The following is a 19,526-nucleotide window of genomic DNA, read 5'->3' as shown; positions in this document are numbered from 1 at the left end:
AATATTTTTGGAAAAGCTTTAAAAGAGGGTATACACTTTTAAATTTTCAATTTCATTATTATTATTATTATTATTATTATTATTAGACAAAATTGCTAAAATAGTCCCTGTAGTTTGTATCAAAACGCTGGTTTAGTCCCTGTGCTTTTTTTGATGGATTTGGTCCCTGTAGTTGGTAAAAGTTGCTGATTTAGTCCCTCTGACCGACGGCCGTCAAAAAATGCCATTTACTCCAGTCATGTGCCAGACATGTGAGGGTATTTCCGTCAGTTTCTTTCCTTTATTTACAATATTGCTAAAATGGTCCATGTAGTTTGTAACAAAGTTGCTAGAATAGTCCCTGTGGTTTGTAAAAAAATTGCTGAAATAAATTTACCTTATCTCCTTCCTCGCCTAAATCCAATTCAAATCCATCTTCCCAAATAAAATATTTCAGCAGTTAAATTCACAACCCAATCAACACATATTCCTATATTTTTTTATAAACAAGATCAAAATTAAAATCAAAATCAAAATAAGAAATCCATATATGTAAAGTTTGGACAAAATTGGAATTGAAATTGCTTACTTTTATTAAATGCATACTACTGCTACTGGCTTCATACAAAACAAAAATGAGAATAAACAAAACAAAAATGAGAATAAGTGGCCACTAGCCAACAATTACGAAAAATCCCAAAGCGGAAATACTAATTCAACTAAAATACAAATACTTGATTACGTTCATATACGTTCTTGAAGACTCGGATGCCATCATGAGTTAATCTCTTATTCCAAACAATAAATTACAATAATACATTACCAAAAAAAAAAAAGCTACAGTGCCTCGAAACTTTCCAGCTTCGTTCATATCTGTGACTACAAAGTTCCGGCCACCATCACCTTCTGGTCGAAACCTGAAATGAAATCAGATCTGGATCTGAGAAATGAAATCAGATCTGAAACGAAATCTTCTATGGTTGCTTCAACATAATCAAATCTGAAAAATGAAATCAGATCTGAGAATCCTTAAATAAAACGAAATCAGATAATGGTTAATGAAGACAGATGAAGACCGGTGGTATTAATCATGAAGGCGGATAGATTTCTGGTTGTCTTGATTCAACGACGGCGATGGATTTCCGGTCATTTGAAGAACCATAGTCGGAGTTCAAAACCACCACAAAGTTATGGTGTTCAAAACCACCAGATTTAATTTGGAGTTTTTGTTTAAAGTGTTTGTGTTGGATTTAATTTGATTTAGAATTAGTTAGAACTAAATAATGGCAGATGGTTAGTATATGCTTGGTTCGTTTTTTTAGAGAATTTGATGTGGATTTGTTTATCAATGTAGAGAATTTGAGGATGAAGATAAAGATAGATAATGAAGTTTTTTTTTAAAGGAAAGACAAACCACAGGGACTATTCCGGCAACTTTGTTACAAACCACAGGGACCATTTTAGCAATATTGTAAATAAAGGAAAGAAACTGACGAAAATACCCTCACATGTCTGGCACATGACTAGAGTTAACGGCATTTTTTGACGGCCGTCGGTCAGAGGGACTAAATCAGCAACTTTTACCAACTACCGGGACCAAATCCATCAAAAAAATAGCACAGGGACTAAACCAGCATTTTGATACAAACCACAGGGACTATTTCAGCAATTTTGTCTTATTATTATTATTATTATTATTATTATTATTATTATTATTATTATTATTATTATTATTATTATTATTATTATTATTATTATTATCATTTTCATTATTATTATTATTGTTGTTGTTAATATTATTATGGTTATTATTAGTTATTGTTAATACAACTAGAATTTTAATCATCATAAGTATTATATTATAATTAGTATTGTAACAAGGTTATAAGTATTATTACCATTAATATTATTATTATTATTATTGTTGTTATTATTATTATTATCATTATTAATATGCTATTCATTATTAAGATTATCATTATAAGTTATATTATTATCATTTCTAAGTATATTTATTACTAATATTACTATCATTCCCGGTATTATTATTATGTAGTAATATTATTAATATTATCATAGTATTATTATAGGTATTACTAAAAATATAATATTTTTACCATTTTAGTATTAGTATCAAAATTAGGATTACGAAGTTAAGACATAGGAGCTGTAGTTATAAGTTTAGAAGTTAAAACCGAGGTTTATGATAGGTCTGATTATTAATAACCCTGTTATTATTGCTATTATTTTTATAAACTATCATTTTCATTAAAACTATCTTTATTATTATTAATAGTATTAAGTATCATTATTATTAGTGTTATCGGATTTTTATAAGTATTATTATCAATATTAAGAGTATCGTTATTATTACTATTAAAACTATTATCCTAACTATCATCAATAGTAAAATTAATATTTTCAATAGTTATATTCATTAATAACATTATTATTATCACTAATAGAATTATTAACATTATTACTTTTCTTAGAAAACTAAAGTATTATAATTATTACCATATTTAATATTATTTTAATATTATTATAGTTACTATTTTCATTAGCAACACAAATGATATATAAATAAATATATAAATATATTTAATACACATAACATAACAAAATTTATATTTTTATATACAAAATGAATATAGGAAACATATACATATTACTAATATAAATATGATATAACTAATAAATTCACATAAATATAATTGTTCGACTGCAAATATGTGTATTAATATATATATATATATATATATATATATATATATATATATATATATATATATATATATATATATATATATATATATATATATATATATATATATATATATATATATACATGATATAGGTTCGGGAATCCGAGGCCAACCCTACACGTGTTTAATGTCGTTATATGTATTTTTACTACAAAATACATTAGGTGAGTTTCATTTGCTCACTTTTACTCTTTACATTTTTGGGCTGAGAATACATGCAAATGCTTTATTAACTGTTTTTACAATATTTATATGCGTGAGTTTCATTAATCCCTTTTTAAATGCTTTTGCAATATATGTTTTTGGGACTGAGAATACATGCGCTGTTTTTATAACTGTTTTACGAAATAGACACAAGTACGTGAAACTACATTCTATGGTTGAATTATCGAAATCGAATATGCCCCTTTTTATTTAGTCTGGTAAACTAAGAATTAGGGAACAGACACCCTAATTGACGCGAATTCTAAAGATAGATCTATCGGGCCCAACAAGCCCCATCCAAAGTACCGGATGCTTTAGTACTTCGAAATTTATATCATGTCCGAAGGAGGATCCCGGAATGATGGGGATATTCTTATATGCATATTGTGAATGTCGGTTACCAGGTGTTCAATCCATATGAATGATATTTTTGTCTCTATGCATGGGACGTATGTTTACGAGAAATGGAAATATGAAATCTTGTGGTCTATTAAATTTATGAAATGATTATTTATGTTAAACTAATGAACTCACCAACCTTTTGGTTGACACTTGAAAGCATGTTTATTCTCAGGTAAGAAAGAAGTCTTCCGCTGTGCAATTGCTCATTTTAAAGATATTATTTGGAGTCATTCATGACATATTTCAAAAGATTTTGCATTCGAGTCGTTGAGTTCATCAAGATTATTATTAAGTTAATTATAGTTAGATATATTATAAAATGGTATGCACGCCGTCAACTCTCGATGTAATGAAAGATTGTCTTTTCAAAAATGAATGCAATGATTGTAAAATGTATCATATAGAGGTCCAGTACCTCGCGATGTAATCAACTGTTGTGAATTGTTTATAATCGATATGGACTTCTTCTGAATGGATTAGGACGGGTCTTCACATATTCACTCTTGGTTATGATTACACTTTAACTCACACACACTAACTAGGTGTGATTACACTTTTCTGAATGCATTACAAATGAGGCTTACACCCCTATTTATAGAAAAACATTAAGGAGGTGGAAGGTGTGAACGCAGATCAGTGTGAACATAATATGTCGGCTAGCCGTAATTGAGTTCAATTTTACTACTTCCTTGGAATGGTGTGAACGGAGAACAAAGTTGCTAGCCATCATCTTGTTCAGGTTTGCTTCTTCTCATGAGAAAACATCTAGATTACGGCTTCTAGATTGTAGGCTAGAAACCATCAATTCTCCCTCTCCAGCCGAATCCACGGACATTCCTGTTATGTCTATACATAACTCCAACTTCTCTTAAGTCACCACCTTTGTCAACATATCTGCAGGATTCTCCTTTGTATGGATCTTGACTAGTCTCAACAATTGTCGATCAATTACCTCGCGTATCCAATGATAGAGAATATCAATATGTTTTGTACGAGAATGGTACATGGAGTTCTTGCTCAAATCTAGAGCACTCTGACTATCACAATGCACCTTGTAATCCTTTTGCTTGATTCCTAATTCTTGGAGATAACACTTTAACCACAACATTTCTTTACCAGCTTCTGCGGCATCAATATATTCTGCTTCGGTTGTGGATAATGCAACACACTTATGTAGTCTTGACTGTCATGAAACAGCTCCTCCTGCAAAAGTGTAAATGTATCCTGAAGTAGATCTCATACTATCAGGGTCTTCAGCCATATCTGCATCTGTATAACTTTCCAAGATTGGATCAGCTCCCCCGTAACAACTACATAACTTCGATGTACCTTTAAGATATCTGAGAATCCATTTTACCACATTCCAATGCTCTTTCCCCAGGGTTAGAGAGAAAACGACTCACTGTTCCCACTGCATGAGCAATATCGGGCCTTATACACACCATCGCATACATCAAACTTCCAACTGCTGAAGAATATGGTACTGACGACATCTCCCCGATCTCTTCCATGGATGAGGGACATGATCTCTTACTTAACTTGAAATGGTTGGCTAATGGAATGTTAACAGGTTTGGCATTGTTTATATTGAACAGTTCAAGCACTCGTTCAATATACTTCTCCTGAGATAGCCATAACATTCTATTCTTCCTGTCTCGAGTTATATGCATTCCCAAAATTTGTTGAGCTTGTCCTAAGTCTTTCATGTCAAAAGACTTAGAGAGTTCCTTCTTCAGCTAGCTGGTTGATCTTCGTTGCGTCTTTCCCTACGATCAAAGTATCGTCTACATATAGTAGAAGAGAAACGGAATTTCCTTCAGAAAACTTCTGAATATAGACATACTCATCCACTGCAGTTTTCTTGTACCCTTGACTCACCATGCACGAGTCAAACTTCTTGTACCACTGCCTAGGTTCCTGCTTTAAACCGTACAAACTTTTCTTCAGCTTGTATACGAGATTATCTCCTGAAACCTCAAAACCTTCTGGCTGCTCCATGTAAATTTCTTCATGTAAATCTCTATGAAGAAAAGCCGTGTTTACATCCATCTGTTCAAGCTCCAAGTTCATACTTGCGACCAAACCAAGTATGACTCTAACTGAAGTCATCTTGACTACTGGTGAAAATATCTCGTCAAAATCAATCCCTTTCTACTGTTGGAATCCTTTGACTACAAGTCGTGCTTTGTATTTCACCACTTTTCCACTGCCATCCTTTTTCAGCTTGAACACCCATTTAGTTTTCAGTGCCTTCTTCCTTTGTGGAAGTTCTACGATCTCATAAGTCTGATTTTTCTGTAGAGAATCCATCTCATCCTGCATTGCGAGCAACTATTTTTCTTTGTCCTTATGACATACTGCTTCATGAAACTCTCTGGTTCTCCATCTTCACTAAGTAGAAGGTACTCGGATTCCGGATATCTACTCGATGGAATCTGACCTCGTTCAGATCTATGAACTTCTAGAATATACTGAGGAGATCTACCATCATCTTCACCTTGTGATGGTCCCAAAACGTCTGACAGATGGGGTTGTGGCTCCCCCTGCTCAGCACCGTCATTTTCCTCATTATCTTCTACTTTCGGTATTTCATCTTGCACCGTATATTCATTTCTCATGAATGATTCTGTTGTTGCCTCTGGCACCTGAGCAGCAACATTTGATTTTTAAGATATTGTGGGTTTTTCAATATCTTCTATTATCTGGATTTCATGGAACACTACGTCCCTACTTCTGATCACCTTTTTTTCCTTTGGATCCCATAATCTGTATCCAAATTCTTCATCTCCATAGCCTATGCATATGCATGGAGTGGTCCTTGAATCCAGCTTCTGCCTGAGCTCCTTGGATACATGTGCGTACGCCAAACATCCAAATACTCTTAAGTGAGAATATGATGGGTTCTTTCCAAACCAAAGTTTCTCCGGAACTTCAAAATTCAGTGGTACTAATGGAGATCGGTTGATCAAGTAATATGCGGCTCTGACTGCTTCTCCCCAGAATGGCTTTTGGCAGCTTAGCCATACTGAGCATGCTCTAAACACGTTCCATGATTGTTCGGTTCATTCTTTCTGCTATACCATTGTGTTGAGGGGTACGTGGAACTGTCTTCTCATGTCGAATGCCATATGATCTGCGATAGGCATCGAACTGCCTGGAAAGAGTATTCACCGCCGTTGTCAGATCGAAGACACTTTAACTTCTTTCCTGCCTCATGTTCTACCATGACATGGAACTATTTGAAGTAATCGAAAACTTGGTCCTTCGTCCGCAAGAAATATACCCACACCTTTTGTGACAACCCGGAAATTTCCAACCAAATTTAAACTTTAATCTTTATATGTTTTCGACACGATAAACAATATTTGTTAAGTTAAATTTCAAGAATTTTAAACTATGTTCATACATTCATTCAACCTCGACCAAGTTCCAACGATTCACGAACCATTAAATGAATATGATTATATATGTATATGTGTATATATATTATAACTTGAAACGTAAACAAAATATTAGATTAAATACTTTATATGATTGTATCTGTTTCAAAATGTTTATCAATGGAATTAGAAGATAAGATCAAATGATTGAATTATCAGATATATTGAATTATGATTACAAGTCTTTGTTGAAAGGCCTACGTTGATTTGAGAAATCTTTCCATTTTAACAATATTCGGAAAATGGTAAAGTGATTTATAAATAAGAACAAATTATCAATCATTGAGAACTAGATAAAGGATAGTGGAAGATTGAATCTCATAAAGACTCGATTGATCTATTTAGTTTCAAACGTACAAAAACATTTTCAGTTTAAAAAGAACTTTATTATTAAAACGTATATAACTTTTATAAATATCTAGAACCACTTTTGACAACTCATTACTTAACTAGTATGATAAAGATAACGATATTTATATTTTATTTTATTAAATATATATAACGATTTAAATTAATATTATATATATTTATACGCGTATTATACGTAAATAGTTTTATACTTTTACTATACTTAAACTTTACCTTTACTTTATTTTTACTTTACTTTAACTTTAATAATTCACTTTAATAATTCATACTTTAATAATTCATACTTTAATAATTCACTTTAATAATTCATACTTTAATAATTCACTTTAATAATTCATACTTTAATAATTCACTTTAATAATTTATACTTTAATAATTTACTTTAATAATTCAAAAATCTATTATAAATAGAATTCAATATGTTTCATTATTTCATAGAAACTTGAAAATATTTTTCTCTAAACTCTCTCAATCGATTTACATATATATATTTACTCCGTATTATTTCAAGATATTATTAGTATACATAAAATATTACGACGGAGTGCTGTCCGAGTGATTTCGAAATTGTTTTTTGAGTGGGATAGGATTAAGGAAATTATGGGTTATAGCTATGGAGGTGATTGAGTATGGTTCATGGGTATGCTCGTGAGGTCAATATAGTGTTTATCATTTCCGTTGCGTCTACGTACCTTTCCTGCAATATTGAATCTCAATATTGATACGTGAGTACTCATAATTTAACTTTTACATACTAATAGTGTATCCCTAACTAGTGCTCGAGTATTTAAGATTATGCATGCTTGTACTTTTGATATTGCCCTTAGACATGTTAGGTTGAATCTTGAATTAGTTACACTTGCGGTTGAGATAAGGTATAAGATATGCATGTCCTTGGAAAGCTAGCGAAAAATTAAGAACTTTTCCTTTAGATATCAAATGGTTTCGATGAACGGATTAGAAGTTATAATCAATTGAATTTTTGATATTTTTATTAAAAATGATTATTATTATCGTCGTTTTTATCGCCGTTCTAGTTTTATCTTATTATTATCATTATTATAATCTTTATCAATAAAAGGGATTTATCATTAAAAATTATTATTATTTTTTATTATTACTATCGTTATTATCGTTAAAGTTATAATTAGTATTATTATTATTATCCAATTATTATTAATATTATTATTATTATTATTATTATCATTATTATTATTATTATTATTATTAGTATTATTATTATTATTATTATTATTATTATTATTATATATATCATTATTTAAAAATGGTTATTGTTATTGTTATTATTATTACTATATTATCATTAAGATAATTATTAGTATTATCGTTAATAATGTTATAGTAACTATCATTATTAATATTAGTGTAATTAAAACAAATATTTGTAATACCTAATTATTTTGATTACTATTATTATCATTATTATGAACACGATATAAAAGACGATTAAAAGCTATTAAACGAAACGATTAGGAAATAATGAGTAAGAGTATCATGATGAAATTAAAATATTATAAGATATTGATTTAGATAAAATTATCGTTCTTATTATTTTTATCATTACTATTATTATTAAAAGTATCGTTAGTATTAAAACTATCATTTTAACAAAAATTATCATTTTAATAGAAATGTCATTGTTACTATAAAATATCATTATTATTATTATTTTAAATAGAATTATTATTTTAAAGATAATATTAAAAATTATCGTAAATATTAAAGTTATCATAATTAGAATTATCGTTTTATCATAATGTCATCTTAGTAATTATAAATATTGATATTTTTATAATAATAATTATTATTACAAAATAATACAACTTTTACTTACTATCATTATAGATATTATTTTATCAAATAAATATGTGATACAAACATATTTTACTACGTGTAATAACTTACTTTAATAATACTTATCATATTATCTTTCTGATATTAAATGAACCCTATAAATTTTATTACTTAATATATATAAAAGTATATTTTATTATATAAATTTAATATAAAATTTTATTTATTAATAAATAAATTATATTATTTACTCTAATAAATCTTTTAAAAATATAAAACGACGATATTTAAACTATATATTAATCATTTATAGATTTTTGGAAATTATTTTGAGTCAAATTTACTTTTGTTGAATTTTGCATATTAGTCTCGAGCATTAGGATGGTAGTACACTATGACTTGACCTAATTTGTGAGACAAATATTGACCAACACATAAATATATATAATTAATTTAGGTTCGTGAATCCGAGGCCAACCTTGCACTTGTTCAATGACGTTATATGTATTTTTACTACGAAATACAGTATGGTGAGTTTCATTTGCCTTTTTTACCCTTTATATTTTTGGGACTGAGAATACATGCGCTTTTTTAAATGTTTGACGAAATAGACACAAGTAATTGAAACTACATTCTATGGTTGAATTATCGAAATCGAATATGCCCCTTTTTATTAAAGTCTGGTAATCTAAGAATTAGGGAACAGACACCCTAATTGACGCGAATCCTAAAGATAGATCTATTGGGCCTAACAAACCCCATCCAAAGTACCGGATGCTTTAGTACTTCGAAATTTATACCATGTCCGAAGGAGGATCCCGGAATGATAGGGGATATTCTTATATGTTTCTAGTTAATGTCGGTTACCAGGTGTTCACCATATGAATGATTATTTTTTATCTCTATGCATGGGACGTATATTTATGAGAACTAGAAATGAAATTCTTGTGGTCTATTAAAATGATGGAAATAAATGATTATGATAAACTAATGAACTCACCAACCTTTTGGTTGACACTTTAAAGCATGTTTATTCTCAGGTGTTAAAGAAATCTTCCGCTGTGCATTTGCTCATTTTAAAGATATTACTTGGAGTCTTTCATAGCATATTTCGAAGAACGTTGCATTCGAGTCATTGAGTTCATCAAAGATTATTATTAAATCAATTTATAGTTGGATAGTGGATATTATGAAATGGTATGCATGCCTGTCAATTTTCGATGTAAAGAAAGATTGTCTTTTAAAAACGAATGCAATGTTTGTAAAATGTATCATATAGAGGTCAAATACCTCGCAATGTAATCAACTATTGTGAATCGTTTATAATGTATATGAACGGGTCCTTTCAGTTAGTATCAGAGCGGTGGTTGTGACGATCGCTCCAAATCCATATGGACGAACACGTCATTCATTGATTTCATTGCGAGGTATTTGACCTCTACATGATACGTTTTGTAAACATTGCATTCTTTTGAAAGGGCATACCATAAATGAATATTTAATTCCAAGGTTTTCGACATCTGATGATTTCTACATATAGACAATCACCGTAAATAATAGTTTACAATAATAATACTTCCGTTGACAATGCAGTCAAAATAGATACATGATGATGGTTTTGTGAATGCAACGTTTTCTTGAATAAAGCATGCAAGACTCCATGCACATAGCTTGTATATCATGTAAGCAAACAGCGGAAGACTTCTAGGGAACCTGAGAATAAACATGCTAACAAGTGTCAACACAAAGGTTGGTGAGTACATAGTTTTAATGTTTCGTATAATCTGTATATAAAGGTGGATCACAAGATTTCAGTTGTTTCATCCAGAAACGTTTATCAATAGATTATATAAAAGTGGATCACAAGATTTCAGTTGTTTCATCCAGAAACGTTTATCAAAATATTCTACGAAATTGAGCACCCTGGTAACTAAACTTTAACGTATATATAATTTGTACCCTTTGTATAATCATCTTAATAATACACGCAAACCAACGTGTACGCTTCTCAAATAGCATACGTCCGTTAAAAGGCTAGTGCTCTAGCTCGGACGGGGATATCAAGCCCTATGGATCCATATACTACTACTCGCGCCCACCAGTTCTTATAACTGGCAGTTAACAGTTACCAAAGCTAAGGGATTTTCGGTTCAAACTCAGTGTAGAATTTAGTATGTACTTGTATCCATCGCGTTTAAAATAAAGTGCATGTATTCTCAGCCCAAAAATATAGATTGCAAAAGCAATTAAAAAGGGAGCAATGAAACTCACGCATATAATTATTGTAAAACAGTTAATAAAGCATTTGCATGTATTCTCAGCCCAAAAATGTAAAGAGAAAAAGGGATCTTATGAAACTCACGCATATAAATATTGTAAATCAGTTAATAAAGCATTTGCATGTATTCTCAGCCCAAAAATATATATATTGCAAAAGCATTTAAAAAGGGAGCAAATGAAACTCACGCATATAAATATTGTATATCGGTTAACAAAACATTTGCATGTATTCTCAGCCCAAAAATGTAGAGAGTAAAAGGGATCTTATGAAACTCACGCATATAAATCTAGTATTTTCAGTATTTATAAACAGTCGCATGTATTCTCAGCCCAAAAATATATTGAGTAAAAGGGATCATATGAAACTCACTGTTTTATATTGATATACAATATTGCAGGAAAGCACATAGACGCATTGGATATAATAAGCACGAGGTTTGATTCACAAAAATACCCCCGAATATTACCCATAACCTCCTTGGCAATAACCCATATTTTCCTTAGCTCTAGCTTTCTCGGAAACTCGTTTTGAAAAATTACTTGGACAGCACTCCGTCGTAATATTTTATGTACATTATTATTTTTGTATCGCAAAAATAATAACACTAATAATAAAAATAATAAGATTAATAATAATCTTATTAATAATAATAATAATAATAATAATAATAATAATAATAATAATAATAATAATAATAATAATAATAATAATAATAAAATAAATAAATACGGAGTAAAAATAATATATGTGTGTGTGTGATTTATCTGGCCAAAACTCGAGAATTTATAGCACTTGGCCTGAAATCTGGAGTCATGCGACTCGCATGGAAATGGCCTTCTGGCCATGCGACTCGCATGAGGACCAGGGACAGCTCACATTGTTTTGGCTCTTAGCTTGTCGACATAATATAAAATAAATATAAATATATAAATAATTAATATAATTATTTATATATTATATTTTATTCTTGTGCATAGTAGACTAGATATTTTTGGTCCGTTGCGTCGGGCGTTTCTTCTTGACTCGGGTCCCGGTTCCGGATTTTCAGACGTCCTTGCGTACTATTTTATATCGTGTACTTTGCGTTCCGCAACTTGTACTCTTGTCATTTTTAGACGTTCTTCATCAATAATTTGAACCTTTTTAATTGTATCTTAAACTTTCGAGTGTTTTGGTCATTTACTTCTATAAATCATCGTCTCGCTATTTGTTAAAATACATTTTTATAATAGCGTTTTACTGTAGCAAAGTTACTAGCGTTTTACTGTAGCAAAGTTACTGTAGCAAAGTCAAATTTTACTATAGCAATTCACTGTAGCAAAGTCAATTTCACTGTAGCAAATAGTGATTTTCGAAAACACTGTAGCATTTTGAGTAATGTGGCAATTTGAAAACACTGTAACAAATTAGTGTTTAACTGGTTCATCTTAAACGCTTTAGTTAACTTATCTAAATATCAATTGAATCAATAAACGAATGTTACTATCGTTTATTATATATATGTATATATCTTTTTAATATACATAAATCAGTTTTTAAATACACATTGGAAGTTATTTATAAATAAATTTTAATAATAAATATTTCAACTTATCATATACATTCAAATAGATATTTAAACCAATAAGTTTAATGTACGGTATCAAACAATTAATACATTGTTACCTTTTCATGTTATAGTATATATGTATCTATTTACATATAATTGTTCGCGAATCGTCGAAAACAACCGAAGGGTATTTAAATATATAAAAGTAATTCAAAAATTTTGAGATTCAGTTTTACAGACTTTGCTTATCGTGTCGGAAATGTTAATCATACAAAGATTAAGTTTAAATTTAGTCGAAATTTTCGGGTCATCACAGTACCTACCCGTTAAAGAAATTTCGTCCCGAAATTTGAGTGAGGTCGTCATGGCTAACAATAAAAATGTTTTAATGACGAATATGGGTTGATAATAGAGTTTTATCTATGTTTGAATAATATAGATAAAATAATCCAATTACTCGAAGCGTATGAGAGAAGTTATCGTAATCAAGTGAAATGGAGAATAAAGATGTGTCTTATCTCTTGATGTAGTAACGATTGATTTCCGGATTTTAAGGAATAGAAAATCTTCATAATTTAAATAAGATTTGATTTTTCAGAATTTGCGGAAATTAAGATTTTCTTTGATTAAATGCGTAATCTGCCTCTATTGCTGCGTCCGATATTTTGCTATAAATTGACCTCTTTCGTTTCATTTATTTTCAACACTCCTATAATCCTCTTTCTTATTTCATACATCCCAATAGATTGTGAAAATGCTTAATCCAGTTCTGATTCTTGATATTTTCCTGGCTATCGTATCCTTCATTCTTCTTTTTCATCTGCCACCAGAGGAAGTTATTTTCTTCTACTATTACCTTGGGGTTATAGTGTTTTTCATTCTCCCGTGTCTTTATATTGCTATACTCATTGATATACACGGTTTGTAATTTCGGGGTTGTTATCGGGCTTTATGTTCTCCATTATATTTCGGAGCTTCATGCTTTCGTTTTCTCTTCCCGACCTTAAGTCAAGCGAATAATGGTCCAGAATTCGTAGGTATGAATTTCAGAATAAACATAATTAATGTTCTAAGAAAGAAATGGTAATGGCACAATCTGACTTGTCAAATTACCAGAATATCCGGAAAAGACCAAATCATCAAGAAAATATTTTCTTGATATGTTTAGAGGTTAAATAGAATAAAAGAGTTATGTAACATGGTTCATTATGAGGGTGGGATCTGTGAACCTTTATCACGTTCCATTAGAAACTCAGCATGACTTACTGTAATATAATCACGTTGATCAAGTGTCATTATATTATACTAACTCATGCTTCAGTTCCCAACACTACTTCAAAAACATCCATTTTTCAAAATTTTCAGAAATTAGAAACTAAAATAGTTTCTTTTATGATGTAACACAGATAGCGTGAAGAGATAAATAATTTCGGATGATAATAGTTATGAAGATATCTTCAGAAATATCGAAGATATTTATAATGAAAGATATGATAATATCTTAGAATTTCTAATATCGAAGGATGATGAAGAATATTGTCCGTAGGGGTTTAGTATCAGGAGTAAGGTATTCGTTAATGACTTCAGCAGATACTGAATCATTTGTATTCTTTGAAGGCAGGTTTAGTCTTTGTGATTTATCCACAACCCTCCTTCATACTTTGCTCAATCCGTTTTCCAGTTTCAAACCTTCTCTTTTTCTTAGCTTTACCACCATATTATTCTTTATCATCAAACTTTTGACTGTTAAGGTCGTTTACAGTTTTTGCTGCTTCATCAGCATTGTTCCAATTTCAGAGAACTAGTTTCATAGTTTGGGGTGTTTTTCAAAAACTTCACATTCGAAGTATGTAATTCGAGGAGGTAGACGTTATATGTACACATATAACTGTTGGCGCAGACGTGCTGCAAGATTTCAAAATACTGATTGCAAATTCCCGATAGTTGGAATGGCAACTATTGTTACAAGATGTGGATGAGTACATGATAGGGTTTCAATGTATATATAGTGATTTCCGGAGAGTTTCAAATAGCAGAGTGACGGAGTCGCTGGTACATTTACTGCTAATATGGTGGAACATAAAAGGTTCCCCAGTAACAAAAACGTATATGCCAAAGTTATAAGTCTGAAAGGTCGTCGTTGACTAGTTGAATGGGTGATAATACTGGATACTTTTAAAAAGGAATTGCAAGGTTACTTTCAGTAATAATAATGCCGAAGGATTTATCACAGATACGTGTTAAAGTTTTACTTAGGTTTCGAGAGCTTTCCAGATATATGATTATAAGTACAAATCTTTCTTCTCGTAGATATCGTGTAGTTGGTTTGTCTTCTCGTTTGTTCATTAGTTGAAGTGTTTCCAAGAATTTCGATGGGTTTGAACGCAAAATATAATCATATGATGTTCTAGTACTGTTCTGAATTCAAAGCATGGGTTTCGAAGCATGGTTTTGAAAGATGTAGGAATCTAAGAGTGATGTTTTTCGTTTAATCTTGACTTGGATTCTGATCTATCGAAATCAGAATATGAAATTGAATGAAAATGGTTATTCTGCGATGAACAGATACGTGTATCTATAGGTTTGAGCAGTATAGTTAATGATTGCTGAATCAGAATTGAAGAATGTATAGTGTAACATATTAATGTGGAATTTATATATTTCTAGGGTATTACCTACCCGTTAAAATATTCTCATCATTAACAGTTTGTACAAAAGGATTTTCAATTACAATCTTTATGAAAATATATGTATGTATATTTCCTTCGGATGTAATATAGATTTAATGAGTTATTAAACTCATTTGATTTTTCGGTTGGAACTAGAAACGAATAATCTCTTCTATATTAAAGATTACATAATCGTCGCAGGATATTTCTCCAATGAAGTTATGAATTAATACTTCATCGTTTATAGTTATTAGTATTCTTCGGTGTCTACGGTGCGTATGAGGTTGATACTCGTGGGACAGATTGTGAAGTTGAGGTTTGCGATGCAGATGTTGTTGGTGATGGTAATGGTACTGTTGGTGTTGTTGTCGGTGGTACTGTTGATGCCGGTGATGCTGCTGGTGTTTGTAACCTTTGCACCATATTCTCCAAAGCCACTACCCGAGCACGAAGCTCGTTGACTTCTTCTACTACACCAGGATGATTGGAGGTTCGGACGAGCGGATGAATAAGATCCAGAATTTGAGAGAGTATATGATCATGACGAGATATTCTGGAGATGAGAGAGAAAATGGTATCACGAACAGGTTCGCCGGTAAGTGCTTCAGGTTCTTCGCCAAGAGGGCAATGTGGTGGATGGAAGGGATCGCCTTCTTCTTGTCTCCAATAATTAAGTAGGCTACGAACCCATCCCCAATTCATCCAGAATAGATGATGGCTAATTGGTTGATCCATTCCGGTTACACTGTCTTCGGAATTCAGGTGAATATCCATATCGGAATAGCTGTCAGTGTTTGAACTAGATATGGGATCCATCTTGTATAAATAGGGAGATGATTTTTTTTATATGAATTAGATTATAGAATTTAGTTTGGTATTCTTCAATACATAATTTACATATGTATATATAATACCAAATTCCATAAATCACGGAGAAATTTTCGGAAGATATCAGGAAAAGTTTACAGTAATAGATACGCTAAGATATGAATTTTTGTCTATACACTATTTATGCAATAAATGCAGGAAAACGGGTCTAGACTTAAGAATGATAAGCATGTAATTTTCGATAAGAAATGATAAGCAAAACTTTTAACTTGCAGACACGGTCGAAGTCCAGACTTACTAATGCATCTTAACAACTATCAGTTAGACACATTCATGCAAGACCTGATTCGCTAGGACCAACGCTCTGATACCAACTGTGACGATCGCTCCAAATCCATATGGACGAACACGTCATTCATTGATTTCATTGCGAGGTATTTGACCTCTACATGATACGTTTTGTAAACATTGCATTCTTTTGAAAAGGCATACCATAAATGAATATTTAATTCCAAGGTTTTCGACATCTGATGATTTCTACATATAGACAATCACCGTAAATAATAGTTTACAATAATAATACTTCCGTTGACAATGCAGTCAAAATAGATACATGATGATGGTTTTGTGAATGCAACGTTTTCTTGAATAAAGCATGCAAGACTCCATGCACATAGCTTGTATATCATGTAAGCAAACAGCGGAAGACTTCTAGGGAACCTGAGAATAAACATGCTAACAAGTGTCAACACAAAGGTTGGTGAGTTCATAGTTTTAATGTTTCGTATAATCTGTATATAAAGGTGGATCACAAGATTTCAGTTGTTTCATCCAGAAACGTTTATCAATAGATTATATAAAAGTGGATCACAAGATTTCAGTTGTTTCATCCAGAAACGTTTATCAAAATATTCTACGAAATTGAGCACCCTGGTAACTAAACTTTAACGTATATATAATTTGTACCCTTTGTATAATCATCTTAATAATACACGCAAACCAACGTGTACGCTTCTCAAATAGCATACGTCCGTTAAAAGGCTAGTGCTCTAGCTCGGACGGGGATATCAAGCCCTATGGATCCATATACTACTACTCGCGCCCACCAGTTCTTATAACTGGCAGTTAACAGTTACCAAAGCTAAGGGATTTTCGGTTCAAACTCAGTGTAGAATTTAGTATGTACTTGTATCCATCGCGTTTAAAATAAAGTGCATGTATTCTCAGCCCAAAAATATAGATTGCAAAAGCAATTAAAAAGGGAGCAATGAAACTCACACATATAATTATTGTAAAACAGTTAATAAAGCATTTGCATGTATTCTCAGCCCAAAAATGTAAAGAGAAAAAGGGATCTTATGAAACTCACGCATATAAATATTGTAAATCAGTTAATAAAGCATTTGCATGTATTCTCAGCCCAAAAATATATATATTGCAAAAGCATTTAAAAAGGGAGCAAATGAAACTCACGCATATAAATATTGTATATCGGTTAACAAAACATTTGCATGTATTCTCAGCCCAAAAATGTAGAGAGTAAAAGGGATCTTATGAAACTCACGCATATAAATCTAGTATTTTCAGTATTTATAAACAGTCGCATGTATTCTCAGCCCAAAAATATATTGAGTAAAAGGGATCATATGAAACTCACTGTTTTATATTGATATACAATATTGCAGGAAAGCACATAGACGCATTGGATATAATAAGCACGAGGTTTGATTCACAAAAATACCCCCGAATATTACCCATAACCTCCTTGGCAATAACCCATATTTTCCTTAGCTCTAGCTTTCTCGGAAACTCGTTTTGAAAAATTACTTGGACAGCACTCCGTCGTAATATTTTATGTACATTATTATTTTTGTATCGCAAAAATAATAACACTAATAATAAAAATAATAAGATTAATAATAATCTTATTATTATTAATAATAATAATAATAATAATAATAATAATAATAATAATAATAATAATAATAGTAATAATAATAATAATAATAAAATAAATAAATACGGAGTAAAAATAATATATGTGTGTGTGTGATTTATCTGGCCAAAACTCGAGAATTTATAGCACTTGGCCTGAAATCTGGAGTCATGCGACTCGCATGGAAATGGCCTTCTGGCCATGCGACTCGCATGAGGACCAGGGACAGCTCACATTGTTTTGGCTCTTAGCTTGTCGACATAATATAAAATAAATATAAATATATAAATAATTAATATAATTATTTATATATTATATTTTATTCTTGTGCATAGTAGACTAGATATTTTTGGTCCGTTGCGTCGGGCGTTTCTTCTTGACTCGGGTCCCGGTTCCGGATTTTCAGACGTCCTTGCGTACTATTTTATATCGTGTACTTTGCGTTCCGCAACTTGTACTCTTGTCATTTTTAGACGTTCTTCATCAATAATTTGAACCTTTTTAATTGTATCTTAAACTTTCGAGTGTTTTGGTCATTTACTTCTATAAATCATCGTCTCGCTATTTGTTAAAATACATTTTTATAATAGCGTTTTACTGTAGCAATTCACTGTAGCAAAGTCAATTTCACTGTAGCAAATAGTGATTTTCGAAAACACTGTAGCATTTTGAGTAATGTGGCAATTTGAAAACACTGTAACAAATTAGTGTTTAACTGGTTCATCTTAAACGCTTTAGTTAACTTATCTAAATATCAATTGAATCAATAAACGAATGTTACTATCGTTTATTATATATATGTATATATCTTTTTAATATACATAAATCAGTTTTTAAATACACATTGGAAGTTATTTATAAATAAATTTTAATAATAAATATTTCAACTTATCATATACATTCAAATAGATATTTAAACCAATAAGTTTAATGTACGGTATCAAACAATTAATACATTGTTACCTTTTCATGTTATAGTATATATGTATCTATTTACATATAATTGTTCGCGAATCGTCGAAAACAACCGAAGGGTATTTAAATATATAAAAGTAATTCAAAAATTTTGAGATTCAGTTTTACAGACTTTGCTTATCGTGTCGGAAATGTTAATCATACAAAGATTAAGTTTAAATTTAGTCGAAATTTTCGGGTCATCACAGTGGTCTTAGCGAACCAGGTCTGCATTAGTGTGTCTAACTGATAAGTCGATAGGATGCATTAGTGAGTCTGGACTTCGACCGTGTATGCATGTCAAAAGTTTTGCTTATCATTTTGTGTCGAAAATT

Source organism: Rutidosis leptorrhynchoides, chromosome 11, assembly GCF_046630445.1.
Source record: "Rutidosis leptorrhynchoides isolate AG116_Rl617_1_P2 chromosome 11, CSIRO_AGI_Rlap_v1, whole genome shotgun sequence".
NCBI lineage: Eukaryota > Viridiplantae > Streptophyta > Magnoliopsida > Asterales > Asteraceae > Rutidosis > Rutidosis leptorrhynchoides.
Note: the sequence above shows the minus strand (reverse complement) of the source record.